Below are 16,178 nucleotides of genomic sequence, written 5' to 3' on the forward strand. Positions count from 1 at the left end.
TCAATTATTGGGAGTGAACCACATCCACCCTGACTGAATTGACCTTGTCAACACTGGTTCTCCACTTGTAAGGTAGACCAACACAGCTACTCCTCTGATACATAGATATACCAGACAGCAGCATTGGCCCATTATCTATTAATCAGAGGATGCTCTATCTCCCAACACGTCTTTTGTCTCTCCATTGATTTGAGAGTGTTTTTACAGTCCTTGTTACCTGCCACAAGTAATTTTAGACAATCTTCTCTTTATGTGCATCTTAACTGGCAAAGTTCTCCATATGGTTTTAAGAAACCTGGAGATTAAACCCTAATCTGCTGGGGAATAGAATGTTTGCTAAGCAAACAACATTGTTTTTTTAAAGGAAAGTATACCTACTGCTCTCTCTCCTGGCATTATATGGAAAACATTTAAAGTTGTCAAAAGGGGGCATCCTTGCTTTTTCAGACAAATGAAAAATAGGCCATAAAATAAATTGTTACATTTAGAGTTATATTCACTTAGATAACCATTATAAATTGCCTGAGTGGACAGAGTCTTTAGCCAATGCAAATAGAACAGATGGAATATCAAATATCAAAATTGGTTCACAGACTAATCTAATTTCTCCTTTTGTGGACTTTATCTATCTGACCTGATGTAAGGTTTATCCAGAGTGCATCAATTAATGAAAAAGTTTATCGGTTTGGTTACCAATTTGCATTCATCCATACCAGTTTGATGGCTTCATTGTAATGTGTGCAGGTTTGCCTAGTGATCCAGCCTTTTGCTGCCTAGAGAGAAGAGGCAGGAGAAAGACCCAGGAAGAACATTCTGGGGGCCACTATCAGCTGTATGAATTGTCATCACCTCCTGTTGCCACTGCATGGTAGCTATACATAAGAAGTCTGAGTCTGGTGTAATCTCAATGACTTCACTGCGGCCACACCTTATTTACGGGAGTCAGAACACAAGTAGGATCAAGGTATTCGTACTATTTTTTATTCTAGCTAGAGAAGAAAATACTGATGAGATATTGCCCATATAAGTAGATCAGGTAATCAGATATATGTAAAATGATTCATATGTGTAGCCATTAGTATTGTGGGTGGAGTATGAGTATATGATCTGTATTTCTCCTTTAAAAGCTTATCTGAGATCATATAGTTTCGTCTTGCATGTATGTCTTCATTTTTCTGTCCCTCACCTAGGGGTTCACCTCATTCAGCTAAAATGTGTTAAAACTATGACTTTCCCTGTCTACACTTGGATTTTAAAATGTTACCATTGTGTTTAAAAAAAAATCCACTTTTATTCCAACCCAGATTCTGTTATTTTACACATTTGATTAAGTGCAGTGGAACATGAAGTTTGGTAAGAAAAGCAACAGAAGTTGTAAGGTGTAACTTTTCATTGGGTTACGCTATATTCACTTTGCACAGCTGTAAATAGTCACCCAAGTTGCAAGGCTGTAGAGAATCAGGCCCAAGGAATTAAAACTTGAAAAAGGAGTTGAGTCAAAATGAGAAGGAAAAACAAAACAAAGGATTATAAAAAATGAAAACCTGAAAATATAATAGGGAAAGCCATTAAGTATAATCTATCCAGACCAGTAGCTAGAATAGAATTGAAATAAAACACAGACAAATGAAAAGGAATTATAGTTAAGATAACCAATTTTTTTTTAAACGAGTAGATGAAAAATGTACTGTGGCATATGTATGTATGTTTACTGTAGGAAATGCAGAGGTGAGACAGATAGGGCTCTTCCATGGCTCGGAGCATGAGCATATACATGCTAGGATGCTGCCCTAAAGACCTCCTTTTTTCCACCTAATGTGATCATTTTCAGGATTACTGACTGCTGCATTAAAAAAAAAAAAAAAAAAATCCTCCTCCATTTCATGGCTGTTTTGTACTTCCTTTCACCAGATGGTGCTCCTTCAGGTTGACTGCAGCAGGATATAAATACAAAGATTGCCAGTTTGTTTTGGGTCAGCTGATGCCCAGGTGTGTGGTTTTACTTCAGTACGAATCAGTGGGTGTCTCAAGACAAATGATAATTCATTGCACTGAGTTTTTTAAAATATGAATCTGTCTTCGGTAGCAATTGGAAAAAATAACACTCAAAAAATTTCATATTGAGAATACATTTACTGGCATATACTGTTAAGATATTTAACAATATAAAGGCCATAAGCTGGTTTTTTTGTTTGCTTTTTTTTGCATTGTGAAAGGGACATATTTTGAGACAGATATGTATGGTTGCTGCACAGAACTGGATCAGATTAAATGCTTCAATTGATTCAATCAGAGAGCTCCTTTATTGCACAGCTACTTTTTGTGAGTCTCCGGTCCTTTTTGCTAGTACCCTAAGCTAGACATCACTTCCACAGTTTGCACATTTGGCTAGTTAGGGCTCAGTTCTACTAGGTGCTGAGCCCTGATCCAATAAAGCATTTGTGTGTACTTACCTATAAGCAAATAAGTAGACTTCAGTGGAACAACTAAAGGAGAGGCATAGCTCAGTGGTTTGAGTATTGGCCTGCTAAACCCAGGGTTGTGAGTTCAATCCTCCAGGGGGCCACTTAGGGATCTGGGGCAAAATTAGTACTTGGTCCTGCTAGTGAAGGCAGGGGGCTGGACTCAATGACCTTTCAAGGTCCCTTTCAGTTCCAGGAGATAGGATATCTCCATTAAAAAAAAAAACCACTTGTGTGCTTAAAGGTAAGCATGTATTTAAATTAGGGTTACCATAGTTAACAAATAAAAAAAGAGGACCCCATTGCCCTAACTCCGCCCCCTCTTCCCTCCCACTCCCAGCTACGCGAAAAGGGCTGCCCGAGTGCTACCGGCTTGACAGTTTGCCGGGCAGCCCCCAGACCCTGCGCCCCCGGCTGGCGCTTCCCCAGTGCAGCTGGAGCCCGGGAGGGGAAGCGCCCAGCTGGGGGCGCAGGGTCTGGAGGCATGGGGGCTGCCCAAAGCCCGTAGCGCTCGGCTCTTAAACAGAGCTGAAGAGTCAGGGGAGGAGCAGAGCCGCCGTGGCCAGAGGCTCTGCTCCTCCCCTGACTCTTCGGCTCTGTTTAAGAGCCGGGCTGCCCGAGTGCTACGGGCTTCAGGCAGTCCCCATGCCTCCGGACGCTGTGCCGCTGGAGCCCGGGAGGGGAAGTGCCCGGCCGACGGCTGGGGTCCGGGGGCAAGGGGGCTGCCTGAAGCCCATAGCGCTCGGCTCTTAAACAGAGCCAAAGAGTCAGGGGAGGAGCAGAGCAGCCACGGGAGGGGAAGTGCCCGGATGGCATTTTCCCGGACATGTTCAGCTTTTTGGCAATTCCCCCTGGATGGGGGTTTGATTGCCGAAAAGCCGGACATGTCCGGGAAGAAACGGACGTATGGTAACCCTAAAAATGCTAAGTCTAAATGACTACACAAGGAACAAGGCAGAGGGGAATGAGGCCTCAGGTGTAAATTTGGCTGAAAGATCTTTAGTCTGTTCTTGAAATTAACCTAGGTTTCTCCACTTATGGCAAACGGCAGTTTCACAAGTCTTCGTTCATTCTCTCTAAACCGTCACTTCCCTCTGTCTGTGTTATACTCTTGTATGCAGTGTAGTTGAAGCCATGTCGATCCCAGGATATTAGAGAGACACACACTTTTCTGTGGCGCCATGAACTATTGGGATTTTAGCTGCTGTTTTATCACTTTTCTTATCACTGAAGTTCATGGTGTGATTCTGTTCTATAAGTGATAGTGAGTTTGAAACAGTACAGCTGTCTCTCTGTAATTGTTTTATTGAGCTGTAGCTGGCATTACTGAGATGCCTTGGATTGCTTGAATTTACCATTGATTATGGAGTTCCTGGATATACTGCTAACTCATCACTGTGAGGCAGCACAAATGACCATGGCTTTCCACTTACTTCCAGTTTAGATTTTGTGATGATTGGTCTTATCCACAGCTCACTGATGTCAAAGGAAAGACTCTCATTGATGTCCCTGGGCTTTGGATCAGGTCCTAAATGAAGATCCCTTTGTCTACATAGTTAGGTGTCTAACAACCTCATGAGCATGCACAAACCTAGGTGTTCACAAATACTTAGATGCCCAAAAATGATAAGAGATCCACTTTTTGGACACTACAGTGCAAATAAGCGATGGTCATATAAACACCACCCTATACCGGAAACCTCCTGACCGCTATACTCACCCACATGCCTCCAGCTTTCATCCAGACCACATCACATGATTCATTGTCTACAGCCAAGCCCAAAGATACAACCGCATTTGCTCCAATCCCTCAAACAGAGACAAACACCTACAGGAGCTCTATCAAGCGTTCTTAAAACGACAGCACCTACCTGAGGAAGTGAAGAAACAGATTGACAGAGCCAGAAGGGTACCCAGAAGTCACTACAGGACAGGCCCGACGAAGAAAGTAACAGAACACTACTAGCCATCACCTACAGACCCCAACTAAAACCTCTCCAGTGCATCATCAAGTATCTACAACCTATCCTGAAGGACAATCCCTCACTCTCACAGACCTTGGAAGACAGGCCAATCCTCGCTTACAGACAGGCCCCCAACCTGAAGCAAATACTCACCAGCAACTACACACCACACAACAGAAACACTAACCTAGGAACCAATCCCTGCAACAAACTCCGTCGCCAACTCTGTCCACATATCTAGTCAAGGAACACCATCATAGGACCTAACCACATCAGCCACACCATCAGGGGCTCATTCACCTGCACATCTACCAATGTGATATATGCCATCATGTGCCACCAATGCCCCTCTGCCATGTACATTGGCCAAACTGGACAGTCTCTACGCAAAAGAATAAATGGACACAAATCAGACATCAAGAATTGTAACATTCAAAAACCAGTAGGAGAGCACTTCAGTCTCCCTGGACACTCAATAACAGACTTAAAAGTGGCCATTCTTTAACAAAAAAAACCTTCAAAAACAGACTTCAACGAGAATCTGCAGAACTAAAATTAATTTGCAAACTTGACACCATCAAATTCGGCATAAATAAAGACTGGGAGTGGCTGGGTCACTACAAAAAGTAATGTTCCTTCTGTTCATACTCATACATTCTTGTCAACTGCTGGGAATGTGCCACATCCACCCTGATTGACTTGGCCTTGTTAGCACTACAAAAAGTAATTTTCCCTCTGTTGATATTCACCCCTTCTTGTCAACTGTTGGGAATGGCATTTAATCTGATCCAGTCCTGGGCAGCAACCATACATATTGGTCTCAAAATATGTCCATTTCACATCCACCCTGATTGAACTGGCCTCGTTAGCACTGACCCCACACTTGGTAAGGCAAATCCCATCTTTTCATGTGCTGTATATTTATATCTGCCTACTGTATTTTTCACTCCATGCAGCTGATGAAGTGGGTTTTAGCCCACGAAAGCTTGTGCCCAAATAAATATTTTAGTCTCTAAGGTGCCACAAGGACTCCTCACTGTTTTTGCTGATACAGACTAACACGGCTACCCCTCTGAAGTAAGTTTAGAAGCAGGCCTGAGATCATTTGAAAACTTGTCACTTAAGGACTTAAATTATCAACTCCAGCCACAGGATGATTTGGAGCTAAGGATTGTATAAAGTTAACTGCTTCTGAGAGGGGAAATTTCAGAAGTATTTTAAGGCCTGATACGGAGAGATGTCAAATGCCTCCTGCAAACTGCTGAGCCCTCTCAACCCACACTGACTTCACATATTTGGGGCCATAAGTATTTGTTTGCTTAGGAAGTTTGGATTTGCGTATACGGATTAGGGTGACAAGATGTCCTGATTTTATAGGGACAGTTCTGATATTTGGGGCTTTTTCTTATACAGGTGCCTATTACCACACCCCCACCGCCATCCCAATTTTTCACACTTGCTGTCAGGACACTCTACTGCAGACCAGGTAATTAGAAATCTAACTACCAATTACTGTGCACATTTGCAGTGGTCTCCCTGACAATTTTCATGAACATAAGAAAAATGATTGCCATAGACTCTCCGAATTAATTATTTATTATCGCCAAATCTAAACAGGAAATATGTGAAAACCATGGTTGTCTGTGCAGCAGCACTGCATCAAATAAGCAGTACATCCAGGAAGTCTACAATCAATGGTAAATTCACGCAATCCAAGCCATCTCGGTAATGCCAGCTACAGCTCCACAAAACATTGTAACTGCAGAGAGCTTGTTTCAAGCTCACTATAGAGCAGCATTATGAGCTTCTGTGATACGAACATTGATACAAGAGTAACTGAAACCTCCATTGGTTTCCCACACTACTGAAAAGTCTGTTACAACAAGGGAATAACCCATACAGATAGAAGTGACCCTTTAAAAAGAATTAACCCGGATTTGTGAAACTGCAGTGAGATAAGGAGCCATAAATGATCCGATGCTGTACTATTGTACCAAAGTGAGGTGCTGCGTGCGTCCTGTGAAAGGCTGAGCATCCCCAACTCCTTTACCTTGATGGAAGTGGAGGGAGCTCAATGCCTCAGAGTACTGGCCCCTTTGCTTACACTTTGTAGCCAGTCTTCAGGGCAAGGATTGTGTCTCTTCTATGTTTGTACAGCGCACAGCACAATGGGGCCTTAATCCTGACTGTCCCAGGTGCTATTGTAACCCACACACCTCCTGGGTGTGGTGTTCTGTCCCATCTAGTGACACTGAGACCACTTAGAGAGAGAGAGGTAAAATGAGTCTGCTCTACAGCCTTAGCTAACAGGCAGTTGGTTTTTAGCTCAGGCTGTAGAGGCTCATGCACTAAGCTCCAGAGATCCCAAGTTCAATCCCGCCTGCCGCTGCTGGTGTTACACTATCACGATACTAATAATGACTATAATAAGGATGTGCCGCGTGCTTGTAGAGAACAGCGGAACTGTGAAGAAAACTCAGCATACAAATCTTCATTAACAATTTCCTACTTTAATTTCAGCCAGCAATGAACTTTGCCATGCTAAGTTTGGCTGTTCAACAATACTTGAGGTCTCAAAAAATGATTCAATGGGCCTGGTTTTCATGTATATTAATGGACGTGCAAGCAGTGAAAAGGGTGACTGCTAGAGTGATGTAAAGATGCCTTAGCGTTAAAGAGAATCTGGCCCAGGAGTTTTGCTATTCTATTCCAAGACAGTGTAGAACTTTATTGCCAGGCTACGCTTCAGTTTAGCAGTAAACATCCCTGAGGTCTATTGGTCTCTATTTAAAACACATGATCTTGTGGACCACAAAATCTTGGACTATCAAGAACATTCAGAGAAAGACCGAAGCGAGCAGTGTATATCAGTCTTGAAGTCTATGGAGTTACACTAGAAGTGAATGTGAATTTAGCTTATTATTTTGTCCATAATGAAACTGAAGACAGTTAGTATTTCAAGTCAGAGATGGGCCTGAATCGAAACTCTAATTTGACACCTATGAACTTTTGGGACATTCAAAGATGAGTCAAAATTTCCTAGCTAGCCCCAGATCAAAATCCTGAATTGAAACATTCCAAAATGATGGGAAAATTTGGATCTAGATCTGAACTTCTTGGCTCAGGCTCATCTCTATTTTCAAGTAACATTATGTGGAATATTAATCTGGAGTAACTAATGTGTAAAAAAAATAAAAATAAGAAAATAGCAAATGAAGCAGTGAAGTCTTTTTTGTGGAGAGAGCAGGTGGGTGGCAAGGAAGGGAAAAGCAGAGTGGAATTATAAATAATGTGCTACTCTCCTGTAGGAGACCGTCCTTTTATTCCTGAGTCTTACAGTGTCAAAAAGATGTCTTACTGATTTAACTTTCTGTGCAGAAGAACACGCAACAGTTACTTAGTAAGTGCTTTTATAGGGATTCTCACCCACACCTTATAATAAACTGAGCTCCAAGATAGGATATCTTTTGTGCTTTTACAGAGCTTAGATGATAACTGTGAAAAATTATCTGGTGAAGGTTAGCAAACTGTACCCTTGGCCATTTTCTCATGACCCTAGCATGATAAAGTTTATTATCTTGGATCATGGTGCATCGTCAAATAACAGGTTTGCTTGTCTGGCCAACAAGAAGTAATTGAGGATGACCTGAACAAAATAGGTCAGCCTTGAAAGAATAAATGTTTCTTTTATTTTTATTCCTGGATCCTTCTGTATGTGTGATTCTGTTTAAAAGCAATGGGAAACACATCATAATACAAGGACAGTCCTGTTGTAATTCCACTGAAATACACAAAATCACAATTTTAGACTGTACAATCCAGTGCAATTTTTACAGTTTTTTAAATCTACATTTTTATTCCTGGATCTTCATGAATTTAAACAAGCAATTTCACAGCCTCCTGTAAATTGGAATTAGGAAATCCGCAACAGCTGTAACTGTTTAATACTGGAAATTATGCTGACCTTAGGTTATGTGTCCTCAAGCCATGTGTTTTTTTAGGTACAAGGCCAAAGTATGGAGCAGGAAAATTACCACTCTCTCCAGGAGCCATCAGCTCCTGCCCACTTTCCTGCAACAAGAAGAACAGGAGTACTTGTGGCACCTTAGAGACTAACAAATTTATTAGAGCATAAGCTTTCGTGGACTACAGCCCACTTCTTCGGATGCATATAGAATGGCCATTCTATATGCATCCTGTTCTTCTTCTTGCGGATACAGACTAACACGGCTGTTACTCTGAAACTTTCCTGCAACAGTGATTCCACCAGCCAGATTCTCCCAGATCATGTGCTGAGATATGTAAGTAATTGCTAAACCAGTAGACTCCTCTCTGGTTTAAACTAACCACATTCTTTCTTTTAGGATCTCGGACAGCAATATCTGTGCAGACATATCCCTACAGCTGAGTCCCCTGATGTTGATCAATACCCACTGACTCCTTGATTAACTCAGTAGTTCTCCAGTACTTAAATAACGTAATCCTCAGGAAGAGTTTTATCTTACCACTTTAAAGTTCTATTTCTCTATCAAAATAGTCCCAAAGAAAATATTGTAGCAAGACAAAAACTGTAAGACAAGATATATTACACCCATTCCTTTTCAGAATAATGTTTTACTAGAAAGAGGAAGAAGAATAAAAAAGTTATTTTGGCTACATGCAAAGACTTACTAAGGCTCCTGTAGAGAAAAGGAGACTAATAATGGTGCCAGAAAGTATAAAAGATAAGTGTGTTATCTGGAAAAAACGGTGGGTATGTTACTGAACTGGCTAGTGGCTAGTACAGTCTTTAAAATACTAAGTGGTAAATTAAGACAAGACCCTTGGATTCTGGGTCCTGCGGACAAAGGGGCTCGGCTCACTGGTGTATTGAAGGCAGACCAGCAGGTGGTGATAAAGCACATGGCTGACTGCAACTATACTCTGTTCATTTTAGGCTGTCCTCAGGAATTGGGTAACAGGTTTGGTCTGGATCATTTGAAGGGAAAATCAGGAACTCAGGAGCATGAGGATGACACAAATTCATATGGGAGCTGGGAGGAAGAGAATCTGGAGTGAGAAAAGGAAAGATGGGAGGAAAACTCTCTTTAAATGGAGTGAAGGAAAAGAGATGAAAGGTGTTTTGGTGGAACCAGTTTCATTCAGTCTTGAAACATCATGAAGCATAAGGGACTAAAAGTTCTGAAGGCCTGAGAGTCATAAAGTGAAACCTGAGATCCAGGCACATCTGTGCAGTCATTTGGGTACCTACTTTTGTATGTGCAAATGTCACAACTGTATGCACAAATCAGGCATAAATATGTGCACAAATAGGTTTAAAGTAATTTCACATGCAAATGACCAATTTACATACACTACTGCAGTAAATGCACTCAAAAATTACACATGGGCCTTGCCTTATGGCACTAGTTCCCGAACTGTAGTCTGTAGATGCCAATGGTCTGCAGAAGAGACCATGGAGAGCTGACTGGTTATATGCAGCTGCCTTCTTCTTTTTGTTTCCAGATGCTAGCGTTGTATCCAAGACAGCTACAAATACATTAAGTACTTTTCTAATGTTACTTCTCCCTCAGAACAATTGCCAGAGGGATGTTATGCAGTTGTGATTGGGATGGGAGGTGGTCTGCACCATTGTGAATGGGAGGGGAGGTGATCCTCAAGGCACTCTCTCTATTAAGAAGTGGGCCACATTGTGACTATGTCTACACTTATGGCAGCGTGTAGAATACTGACACTGCATTCCCCACTAGCACAGGTATAAATAGCAGGGTAAGTGGTGAGGCATGACTTAGGTAAGTAAAGTAAAGACATTCCAGAACCTTACGGTATGTACCCTACACAGTTCTCTATATGCCCAAGCAGTGCCTCCCTCGTCTACCCTGCTGTTGTTAGCAGTGTAGTGTCCTGCTGTTTACCCCCAGCCACTGCAGAGAAAGGCTTTGGCAGGGTGAAGCAGCTGGGAAAGGCTCCAGCAACAGGGCTGCCTCCCCTCTGCCAACACATTGCAGTGTGGATGCACAGCCACCGCCAATGTAAACAAGCATACAGTGAGCCTGTGAGCACTCTTGCTTTATGACAATTAGGTTTTGAATGTTTCTCTAATATATCTGATGGACATACACTTACTGATGTCTGAAGAGGGGACTTTGGGAGTAATGGGGCCGGGGCCGGGTGTCTTCGGAATTCCTACAGCGAGTCACAGCACAGGAGTAGCTACTGAGCAAAGTTTTATTCCAGTCCCCCAAAGGGGTTAACTCCCAACATCTGCACCTGGTTCTACAGGGAACACTACGACAGTCCCATGAGACCAAAGCAGACTGAGTTCAGAGTCTCCCACCCTGAGTGCCCTTTGGCCCGGTGGGGAGGCCCATACCCAGAGCAGAGTCTGATCCCTCTTAAAGCACTTTCTTAGTGAGGCCTTGTTCTAAGCCCTGCCCTCCACACACTCCCTTTGGAACAGGGTGGGCATTTTTTCTTCCCCCCCATGAGACTCCTTGCTCCCCTTGCTAAGGGTGGAGTGCACACAGCCCCAGACGGAGACAATTTTGTGATAATGTATGGACAGCCAAAGGAAAGCTAGCTATCAAGAACCCTGCATTTTAAAAAAGTATGTTTTATTAAGCTGTACCAGAAGGTTTGATTTCTACAGTTGGACCCTTGCTAGAAGAGCTGGATTCCTTGCGGTCAGAAATGCATTTAGAAACCATGTTTTAGATACATGTAATTCATGCTGACTAAAAAATAAAGCTTTACATTAATCAAGTCTATCTGCAGAGTAGGTGAGGGGCAGTCAGTGCTTGAAATATATGCTTTAGAGAGCTATACTGCAGACACATTGCAGCAGCGATCAATCAAGAGAAAAAATTAGTTCAAAGGCAGGTTTCACTGTAATCCTAGAAAACAATGAGCATTCGTGTGCAAACAGGCGCCCCAAAATCATGTATTTCTAAATGCTGGGAGGAGGGGCGGGGGACAATAAGATCAGCACTTGGAGTTTAAGAGTAGGATACTTGCCAAAAAAAAAAAAAAAAAAAAGATTTGAAGGGTTGTGTAAATGAAAAGACTTTAAGCTAAAATATATTTTTCAAGTTAGACGTAGTGTAACTGTGGTGGCACAGCTAAGATGAGATTGGAGTTCAATATGCATAAAACAGGAGTAAAGGAGTGAAATGAGCTGGAAAAATGAGGAACGCTGGAATAAGTGTAGGAACAAAATGCTTCTCCTTCACATGAAGTGCCCGAACTCTTTGGTACAGGCTTTGTGTAAATATGTTAAGGGCAAATGTAGCAATTATATTATTAGAGGAATTATAAATCAAGAATCCAAAATAAGGGAAGGACTTAAATATATGGGAGGAGTGAAAATATTTGTACACTAGCATCAAACTTTTGCAAAGTGTACATCAGAGTGTTTGGAAAAATATTTATTATTTGCTGGAGAAAATGTGTGATGGGGATAGTTTAACTAAGCACATATTCTGTGTTAGTTGTAAATGAGCATCAGAGTTAATTTTGATTTTTATTAGCCTTTTTGTGTTCTGTTGGTTTCTCCTTATTGGAAGACCATAGGCTATGTTCAGCCCTGGGTAATCCCAGCTAGTAGCACTTTTTTCCTTTTGAACATCCTGCTACTAGATGTAATTTGGTGGTCGTGAAACAGTGCTCTTATTAACACAGGATCTGGTTCCCCTCTGCAACCTTTCCTGCACATCCCTTTTTACCATGTACTTAAACATGCAATTCTTCACACCTGCACTGGGCAGGATCAAAGCCTATATGTGTATTTTATTACCATGCTGCTGAGATAAAGAACTAGAGTTGTTGCTTCATGAACTGCTCTAGTTACCAAATAGCTTGAGGTCCTCAGCCTCTCAGATGATTTTCTATATGTGAATTCTTATCTATCGAAGGCTTGACTTTCCAGGATGCTACTGTCCATTGAAATGAATGATCTTAAGCTCACAGGAAACTCTCAGGAATGACTAGAGATAAATATCAGATAGGGTTAATATATTGTACTTAGAAACTTTGTCAATTATACACATTTCAGGCACATTACAGATGAAAATTTTTTGATGGAATGGTTTTCCGTCAGAAAATGCAGTTAGTCAAAATAAAAATTGTCATAGGTATGTGCCGATTTCAATGACATTTTTGATGGGAGAAAGTCAAAAATCCTTTTGACTTTCTTGTTTCATTTTGATAAGGTAAAAATATTTAATTTAAACTTTATCATTTTGATTCATTTCATTTTGACTTTAATATTATAGTAAAATGTTAATGGTAACATATTGCAGGTTTATATTTAATATAATACAATATAATATGTGTAATATTTTATATTATATTGTTTCAACCTTCTAAAAACAAAACATTTGACGTTATTGAAACAAAACAATCCGACATTATTGAAAGGAAACATTTCAGTAGTTTCAAATCTAAATTTTTTTCAGAATTTTCATTTTTCAGGAAATTTTGGCTTTTTATTCCGATTTGGAGCAAAAACAAATTGTGAAAACTTGGACGATCCTGCAGAATGGACATTCCAGTTTCCAACATGTGCTCTAAGGCATATGTCATTCTTGCAGAGTGAAAAATGAAGCCTGACATTGATCAAATCTGTCAACAGAGAAGGTGATGATGAGTCCTTACAAGTCAGATAGGCAGGAGGGACTCAAGTGACTAGCTGGCCAATAGGAGGCAATGTGATGTCTCTAGTGAACAGGAAAAGTGACTTGGAAGGACAGCGAGAAGGCACTGTATGAGCAGGTGACTGGAGGCAGTGGCCTGGAAGCTCAGTTGCAGAGATGAGGCCAGGTTACAGAGCCTGATAGGTAGTAGCTGGGTAAGCCTGGGGGCAGATGGAGCAGTTGCTGTAAGACTGGGGAAGTGACCACGAGCTGGTGCAATACTCAGAAAGAGGAAAGGAACTCAGTGGAATTAGATGAACAGTCCTGTGATGGGGTGGAATAGGTCCACCACGAGATGGTTTTATGTAGAGCTAGGCTGAGGGAAGGCAGCCCAGCTGCTGCAAGTAGGGCATGTTAGGTCAAACAGTCAAAACCTATGGAGAAGTCAGGTGGCAACGGCTGAGGGGAAAGGGTCAGCATCTTGGGTACCAGAACCGAGGGACAATGTAATTTGATGCAGGGATATCATATTGGGATACTGCCTGGCTAGAGGGGTTTATTTAGAAGCTACTGCACCTAAGGGCCTGATCTTGCTCCCATTAAAGTCAATGGAAAACTTCTATTGTCTTCAGTGGGAGTCAGACTGGACCCCTAGGATTTTGGTTTAAATTCACAGTTTGTGACAGCTGATGCAACTGCACTGACATCAACGGAGTAGAGGGAATTTATGCCAGTGGTGAATTTGGTCCTTTGCACCTAGATTATTTGCACCTTTTCTTTACTGCTAGTCGTAGTAAAGCCCCTTTTCTTATTATTAGCTGTTTGTGTGTTTACTGCAAACCCACCAGTGTCTGGAGTCTATAAGGCCTAGAGTCTGGAGTGTCATCTATGTTTGCCTCTGAACTTGAGGCACATATATCATGCTGTATGTGAAAGAGGTTGAGGGAAAGGGTGTATCATCCCACTCATGGTGATCTCCAAAGAGGGGGGGTCTTACTGCCCATCCAGGACCTGTTTCCAGAGCATGGCTGTGAGAACATCTAAAGCTGGGTCATAAAACTGCAAACTTGCACGTGCAGCATTGCCACTTGTGCAATCTAACAGCAGCAGAATCTGGTCTATTTCTAAGATCACAACAAAACATAAATGGTTTGTATTCCCATTTGTTTGGGAAACTAAATGACAGTAGCAGTTTTCAACAGAATGCCTATATGAGTGGAACTTGATGAAGTACCAGATACATACGGCTCACTGGTGAGGGAGATCTTTCCGCCCAAACATACCCATTGTGTATTCCAGCTTGGAAGCTGTTAACGATTTAGAGGTAAATTATCTCAATTTCTGTGTGTATTTCACATTAGCATTTATCCCTGTGCAAAAAGTTGAGAATGTGAAGTAGAACAACATTTTCTGATAAATAAAGTAAAAGAATGACAGCACCAGGAAGACCATAGCAAGCCTGTACTTAGGGCGGACTCCTGTTCTAGTGAAGTCAATGGGATTTCTGCCTTTACTTCAGTGGGGCAAGAATTTGCTCCGTAATACAGAGTATATAAAACAGCTCAGTACATCTCTCATACTAGAGCGACAGATGAAGAAAAAGTCTAGACGATAGCTACTGATTTGGCCATTTGAGGGCTAAGGCAAAAAGATAGGGGAGTAAATGAAGGGACCTATAAAAGAGCTAGCAGTCTCCCAGAAAATCATATAGCTCACCATCACACTGAATTGTTACAGTATTGCAACAATGTCACCTGACTACCTTGCAAAAGACCATTGAGAAAAGGTGCTCGTGTGCACTCAGATGCCCAGTTTCCTATGGTAGTGGTTTGCTTTTCAGTGGAAGTTAAATCTCACAGGCTCTGTTGGAGCCCTTTGGCTTCAAGTGGGAATGGCTTCCAGAAGAGTGTACCTTGTGGCATGAGTTAGACAAATTAATGTAGTTTTTAAAGATATTTTATGGTTAAGTTTAAGATGAAGACTCAACTTCTTAGAAAATATGCTAGGTGTATGTTAGATCTTCTCACTCCTGCAGTGTTTTTGTGGTAATAATAATATGATATAGCAATTTTCATCCATAGACCCAAAAGGTCTTTACAAAGGAGGTCAGATGGGGAAACTGAGGCCTGGACCAATGACATGACTTGACCAAGGTCACTGGCAGAGCTGGGAATTGAACCTAGCTCTCAGGCTAGTGCTTTAGCCAATTGGCCACATTGCCTTGCAGCAGTAATAGTAACGGGAGTAATGGTACTAGGAGTAATTGAACTGAAATAAAATGTACTTCTATGACAAGGCTATTTTGCTTACTTTGACATTTTTTCAATTTTTTTTTCACCTCCATGGGATGATGTCTTTTTACATGCTGGAGATGCCAGTCAACAAAGCATATTCTGATAGCACAGTGCCTGACAAGCAAATCATTATACACCTAGTCACCTCCCTGCCAAGTCAACCACATAAGGTCTTTTGGAAACCCTCCTTTTCCTTACAGGGAAGTTTCTTCACAGGTATCACTGGAAAGAGGAAATGTGCTTGGAACCCCCAAGTTAAAATTCTGAGTGTGTGTGGCCTAAAGATGAATAATATTTTTCACATCAAATAGGCAGATAGTGATTGTTCTTTTCTTCATTTTTCACATGAAAAATACATAGGAAAATTATAAAATACAATATAATATATGCCACTGCAGCCCATCTTGTGGGATGAATATGTCATCCCATGTACTGTAGCTAAACATAAATGAACCGTTATTAATGATTGCCATAATGTTTTCTAGCAGTTAGCTGGCTATGATTCTAGGGGAAAAAAATTTCCACTGTGTTTTGAAGGGTTAGGTTATTTAAACTTACCATCAACTAGAATCAAATCAAAGTGAGCTAATTTTTCTTAAACACTAATCATTTTAAGGCTATTGAACTAAATATAGAGGCAGTTCATTAAATCATTAAAACAGCCTGCAATAATGCTCACAAAGTCATTATAGAGCTATTCCCTAGCCAGAGAAGTAGTGTTGCCTTAAGCACAGTTTAATCAAATTAGATGGTGGGCTATGTCATGGGGTTTCTCCTATTGATATTCATTAAAAATACATGATTTATCACTAATCTCTGTAAGGTATA

This window comes from Malaclemys terrapin, chromosome 3, assembly GCF_027887155.1.
Source record: "Malaclemys terrapin pileata isolate rMalTer1 chromosome 3, rMalTer1.hap1, whole genome shotgun sequence".
NCBI lineage: Eukaryota > Metazoa > Chordata > Testudines > Emydidae > Malaclemys > Malaclemys terrapin.